The sequence below is a fragment of the Lissotriton helveticus genome, chromosome 10 (assembly GCF_964261635.1).
Source record: "Lissotriton helveticus chromosome 10, aLisHel1.1, whole genome shotgun sequence".
NCBI classification, from domain to species: domain Eukaryota; kingdom Metazoa; phylum Chordata; class Amphibia; order Caudata; family Salamandridae; genus Lissotriton; species Lissotriton helveticus.
The window spans coordinates 887,470,126-887,476,362 of record NC_136071.1 but is presented as its reverse complement, the minus strand read 5'-3'; the positions used below and the strand labels follow the sequence as shown (position 1 = coordinate 887,476,362).

At 42.2% G+C, this 6,237-nt stretch overlaps 1 protein-coding gene across 1 annotated transcript in view; it reads right to left on the bottom strand.

The window, feature by feature from the left end:
* Positions 1 to 4,012: 4,012 nt before the first annotated feature.
* Positions 4,013 to 6,237, bottom strand: part of CTNNB1 (catenin beta 1) — a 104,567-nt gene continuing 102,342 nt past the window's right edge. Inside the window, exon 16 of the mRNA XM_078663526.1 lies at positions 4,013 to 4,750. The gene's annotated coding sequence lies outside the window, so the exon portion shown is untranslated. The remainder of the gene's footprint in view (positions 4,751 to 6,237) is intronic.

Sequence of the window (6,237 nt, the reverse complement as noted above, 5' to 3'; positions counted from 1 at the left end):
AGGGATAAACTGCATATATAGCTGGTAGCTTTGAAGGCACTGATAGGGGCTCCGAAGGGGTGTCTGGCTTAGATACTCTTTGAAAGCCTGCCTCTTCCTTGGTAAAGGCTCTGCTGTATGTCAGATGCCCAGCTACGAGTGTGAATGATGATCCACCTCTATCAAGCTTTTTAAGAACTGGCCTTTCAAAATAAAACTAGCTCAGATGTGTCACTGTGCCTATACTTTATTTCTGGACCCCCAGAGTGTATATAAGTGTATGTGTCCCTACACGGCAGGAGCAGACGAGCAGTCTAGGGGAGGAGTACCCACCTTGAGGAAAGTGCGACTACAAGGAGGAGCGGGAACTCTCCTTGCCACCTATTTTTTAGCATTGGTAGGAGGTAAACTCCTACACCAACAGAGTACAGTTGAGGGGAGAACGGAGCCAGAACGAGTGGTTCTGACACCCTCCTATCTCGGAATATGAGGCGAGAGATAAATACACTTGTATACTGTGGACCCGGCAGAGTCCTGAGGAAGGCCTGTGTGTCCCTGTACGAGGGGCTCATACACCCAGCCGAAACATCTAGACGATGACAGTAAGGAGCACATTACATCTCCCAATCACCACCATCCTTCACGTTGTTAATCCTGGCCGGAGGGTCAAGGAATAAAGTATGGGCACAGCTACACCTCCAAGCTAATTTTAATCTACACTGCACTTCACTTCCAGTAACTTTTGACTTCTGTTGTTTTCCCCCGCCCTATTGCTCCACCCCAGGCATTGGCTGTGCAGGGGTGCTTGGTAGCAGCCCTATCATGTTATAAAACTGTGAAAGTGAGGGCAGTATTAATACAACACATGCCACCACAAAAAATAGACTTCTCATCACACCCTACTCCAGGTGTATGAAAGTATTGACAGGGGGTCCAGAGCAGGAGTGTTACTCTCTCACCTCCTTTAGTGTGAATTATTCTTTCAAACCCAGCCAAGGAAAGAGCTCAGCACAGATTCAATCTTGCCTGACTGCTGTCTTTCATTGGTTAGCTACTGCCCAACTCAAATGCGAGGAAGAGAAAATAGAAATTCTCTTTGGGATGATTCCAGATTTCTGGCAAAATAATTCTCCTCCCCCAAAATCATTCAGTGAAATATCTGGGAATTAAATCGGACAATAGGCTGTCTTATAAGCCTCAAGTGACAATGTTGGGTGGGGTGTGGCTGGGGGCATGTTTTAGGAGGAGGTCTTTAAAGACTTCTGCCTCAGTCCTTTCCAGCAAAGAAAACTGCTATGCAGGCTTTGATAAAACCTAGAATAGACTATGGCAGTGCTAAGGCTTCAAAGGGTGTTGGGGCTTTCCAGCACTAGAATGCAAATGAGGGTGTGTGCCATTCATCAGATCCTGATTCAGCTCCAATGCCTTTGCTCATGCCGATCAGCCTATTGTGCCACGCCACTTATGGAGGGTTTCACCTTCGACCACTTACTACACTGGGCATTAACTGAGAGGACCACTGCTGTTTTGAGGTCAATAGAGCCCCTTCAAGGAATTCTTAGTCAGCACCAATGATAGTCCATGATCTGCAAACTAGGTTGAGGCTGTTAGGCACCTGAAGAATTAACATCCTCTTTACCAGCACCCAGTGGGCTGGTTCTCCAAAGCTGTCTGGGGCTTCCACCACTAGCTGTCACTGCATTCTTATGTGAGCCCAGCACATCTATCTGGTAACAAAGTACGTTTAGCAGCAGGAGAACACATGCATTCTCTACAATAGTTTCCTTTTTTTCAGGATCACAATGCAGACACTGTGGTGACTGGCCCAAGGACAGAATGGCATTGCTGGACGGTCACTGATTCATTTGTCTAAGCCACTAGATAAGACAAAGAAAGTGCACAGGGAGCTCAAGGAGCATGGGAACCTACCTCTAAAGGGGCACATCGGTCCTCTGTTCTACTTGCCACTCCTAATTTTGAGTTTTGATACCGAACGATAGAACTTGAAACAAATAGAATGTGGGAGCCTTGCCAGTGCGCATTTGGACCAGCTGGCTGGGAAAAGCAGGTAAAAATGGTATGCCCATGTACATTACCAACTAAGGACACCCCGTGGCTTAAAATGCTTCAAACAAAAACTTTCAACATCCAAGACCAATACCCGATACAGGATTATGGAGCCACACACGCATCTACAGCTACACATGTATGAATATTTGTTTTCAAAGTGCCTCAATACTCGTTAAGAGGATGTGGGGGGTAGGGCGCTCAGATTCAGACCAAAGCTGGTCACCACCCTGAGGGAGAGCCTCTTACAGCATATCTGCTCTCGTAGAGGAACTGATCAGAGGCAACAGGTTGCGAATGGACTGTACTTGTAGTCATACTGCAAGTGCTAGTTTATGGACTACGCAAGGCCCTGTGACTGATGTTACTAGCTCCCTTGCACACTGGATTTTGCTACATATTTTGAAAAACTGGGAATGGAGCTCCAGATACGAATTGGAAGGCACAGGAAAATAAGTGTACATGGGCAACGCTTATATGTGGCTCCAATCCATCACATCCAGAGTCAGCCTAGCATCACACAGGAGCATGTCTAGAGAAATGTTTTCCATATCTAGTCAGGTGCATGTTGGGTATTTTAAAGTGAAAAATCTTCATTCTACAGTTGAGTATGCATCAGAATTTTTGCAACTTTGTTTGTCTTTACCATGCAGGATACAGGCTAGAAAATGTAATGTAGACCTGATGGGGAATAAAAACACAAGTTGAACTAATTTGTGGTAATGCATTGTTTTGATAGGAAAGCTCAGTGGGTTAATGCGATTACTGCAGGTTTGTGTGCAATAGAGAATCAGAACCAGATTTGGATCCAGATTGGTGTACTGTAACACCTAGTAAGGCAGAAGTTCAAAAACATTACAAGCAGTGTAATGTCCGCAACAATTATAAACTGTCTAGGTTATTCACAATATAGGAAAGGCTTTAAAAAATGTGAAAGCAAGTTATTCTAGTAATCTTCTAAAAAAGGGGAATTTCTTTCGTCCCAAAATACTAAATTTCACTGCGTCCACTGTGCCTAAAACCACAGCAGCATCAGACAGCATCAGACAGCCTCCCACGCAGACTTCGCTAATAAGCTACGGCCTCCAAGAAGTACACCATAACACCTGTACCCAGGATAAACCTCTTCCAATGGTTAGAGGGCAATCTACATCACCGCTGAAACTAGCAGGAACTTCGGTCTGATTACATACCTTTAAACACAATCATTACCCATCAAAAACAGAGGAGCAGGGTCAAGACCGTTGTTTGGATAATGAGCATGTATTGGTTTCTCAATGAGAATAGGAATCGCGGGGAGCCAGCTTGGAAACTAGCTGCGTACATTTTTGCATCAAATGTGTTCTTATTTGGACCTGTAGCAGACCCGCCATTTATTAGATCCGTGAGGCTGCACAGATATCACCCATGCCAGCTCTTCTACTCAAGGCCATAATTCTATGACAGACTCAAAACCACCAGCGAAGCGCAACAAAATACAGAACATATATACAACTTTCACGTCTTAAGTCTTCCAATTATCAATCCTGTCCAAACAGTGACAATAAATGCAGCACTGATGAAGCACGGGGGAATATGAGGAAAGGTGCATTTGGGTGCGCAGTCAGCTATGGAGTTTTCTGTATTAAACAGGTTAATGGGCTCGACGCCAAGATGCAAAATGGACTAGTGAAATGTTTTCTGGTGGCATGGTTGCTAGTTTCAACAAGGTTAATGCACTTCAGCAGGATGGTTGGACCATGGTATAAATGGTGGGGGGGGCCTATGTTCCATTAAGATACGCATTTTCAGTCGATGGAATTTCAAATTAATCTAGTTCGAGGAAAAATCCATAAAGGCAGTGACCCATTTATTCTTGGATTCCCTTCTTGTGCTCTGGCAGGACCTCGGTGATGTGTTGACACTATTATAAAAAATATATATATTTAAAAGTGGGATTCGCACATTTCAAATAATCTCACAACAATGAATTAAAAGTCCACTTTAATTCATATGAGACATTTTATATGAAGCATCTGTATTGCAGCAGGCTACAACTTTGGGATAAAAAGGCAACTGGTAATCTGTCCAATAAAAGCTTCCAAAAACAGTTTTTACTGGCCCCTAACCAGACATCTTAAAATAATAAAAAAAATTATAAATCAACTTGCTTATTTTAAGCATTTTATAAAGGAAACCAATTGGACCATTGCTATTTGTCTATTTTCGTTTTTATACAAAAGGCTACACAATGTTACACTTTATTCAGAATACAGTTAAGAATGATTACTAATTAGTGTTCTACACCATTAACTTGATCCTTAAAAATTCGAAATTTAAATGTAGCAATATTTCACTATAACTTACAGAAACAAAAAAATATATAAGAATACTGCCCCAAAAAAAAAATCATAAACCTACAAAGCAAGCAAACGTCAGTACCATTGCAGGAGATTAAAAAAAAAAACAAAAAAAAAAAAAAACGTTGAAACAAGCAAGGCTAGGATTGATGAACATCTTGCGATCGATCCATTCTTGTGCATTCTTTGAGAAGTCACTTCAAAATTCCATTTGTATGGGTACTCCAACCGAAAGGAAAAGAAAGTTATTTCCGTTGCTCCCACACGAAACTCAGCTTGGTTAGTGTCAGGCACTTTCTGAGATACTAGTCCAACCCTCTCGGCAACTTTACAGGCCAATCACAATGCAAACTCAAACGATACAGCTGTAAATGAGAAGAAAATAAGTGGTTAGTTAGGTGGTTTACTACAAATGCGCTAACTTCCAAAATACTACTATGCACGTGATTAAAACATCCATCCAAATACTTGCAACAGCAAGTTAACTAGAAGAGGTTTAAGACCAGGGTAACATTCCAAGAGTAATCATATTTCCACATCTGCAGATAAAACCATATATAATTATTGATGGGTTATGTAAGAGTTTGGAATACGCCCCACTTTTTGTTGAAGGATCAGCCTGTGTGAGCAAAATTCTACACGGTTTAGACTGAAATCTTCAATTGTAAAGGAAAAAAACACGAGCATAGCTCCTTCCACGATATACGGTAGAAGATCTGAGCAACTCTGCTTATGTTTTTGTGTTCTAAAGCGTGCTGCCGCTCAGTTATTAGATTATAATAATATAATCAAAGTTTGGTCCTTTCAAAAAGAAAAAGTACATAGGCTATTAAGCTAGTTATGTATTTAAAAAAAATGTTTTAAAGGTGACATAATAGCTTATGATACAAATCCATACTGCTTTACTATGGTACTGGGAGACTCCAACTTGGACGATCGAGAATAACTAAAGCATGTTAATCTATAAAATATCAAACACTGGAGCACCAGGGGGGGGCGATCTCCAAAACATGATCAGTGGAGAGATCATGTTCCAAAACTTCTTTTGACAGACGCCCTTTAGTTTCCCCAAATTTTGCCCCAGAGCAGCAGAGGTTCCAACTTAATCCTGTCCTCCTGGGGTACAGACCCACGAGAGTGGCAAATAAAAGAAGGGGTGGCTTGCGGAACTGCAAGGAGTCTAAGGAACTGGTTCTCAGCCTTTTCAGGAGGGCCAACACCTTTGTGCACTTGCAACATCCCCGCTCCATAAGGGACAGGGTCAAGACTGATTTGCATATGGCTGGGTCCAACCTGGGGAGGCGTAGTGGGCAAAAGAACGATGATTTAACCCAGATCTTTGGACTGGGGGAGAATGTTTGAATCATTCAACATTCGGTCTATCATTTGTTGCAGTTCACCATACGAAACTACTGCTGTGCACTTTTATACATGCTAATCTAGCACAACAGTTTTTGCCCTAGCAGGCAAGGAGAAATCACCTCCACGGGTCTTTTGGACTGGATAACCCCATAAGAAAATAGACTGTGCAAAAATAAAATTTGTCAAGCGGGATGCCCAAGCACTTAGTCTTGAAATTGTAAGTTTCCGTGCCACCCAGGTAAAATTTTCGGGTTTTAAAATTGTTTGGAGCAACACTCCTTGTGAAGGACTTGCTGAGATTGGTACGCAAAGCAAGCCCCCCAATAACACTATAAAAGCAGCCTAAAAGGAGTTGCAAACCATTTTCAGTTCTTGAAATAAGTACCGCATCATCAGCGTATATTAAAATGGGTAGGGCCATTGATATCACATTGGGGAGATGTTGCTCAGGCTCAGTTTGCGGTCATTTATGTAAATGACAAACAAGGGG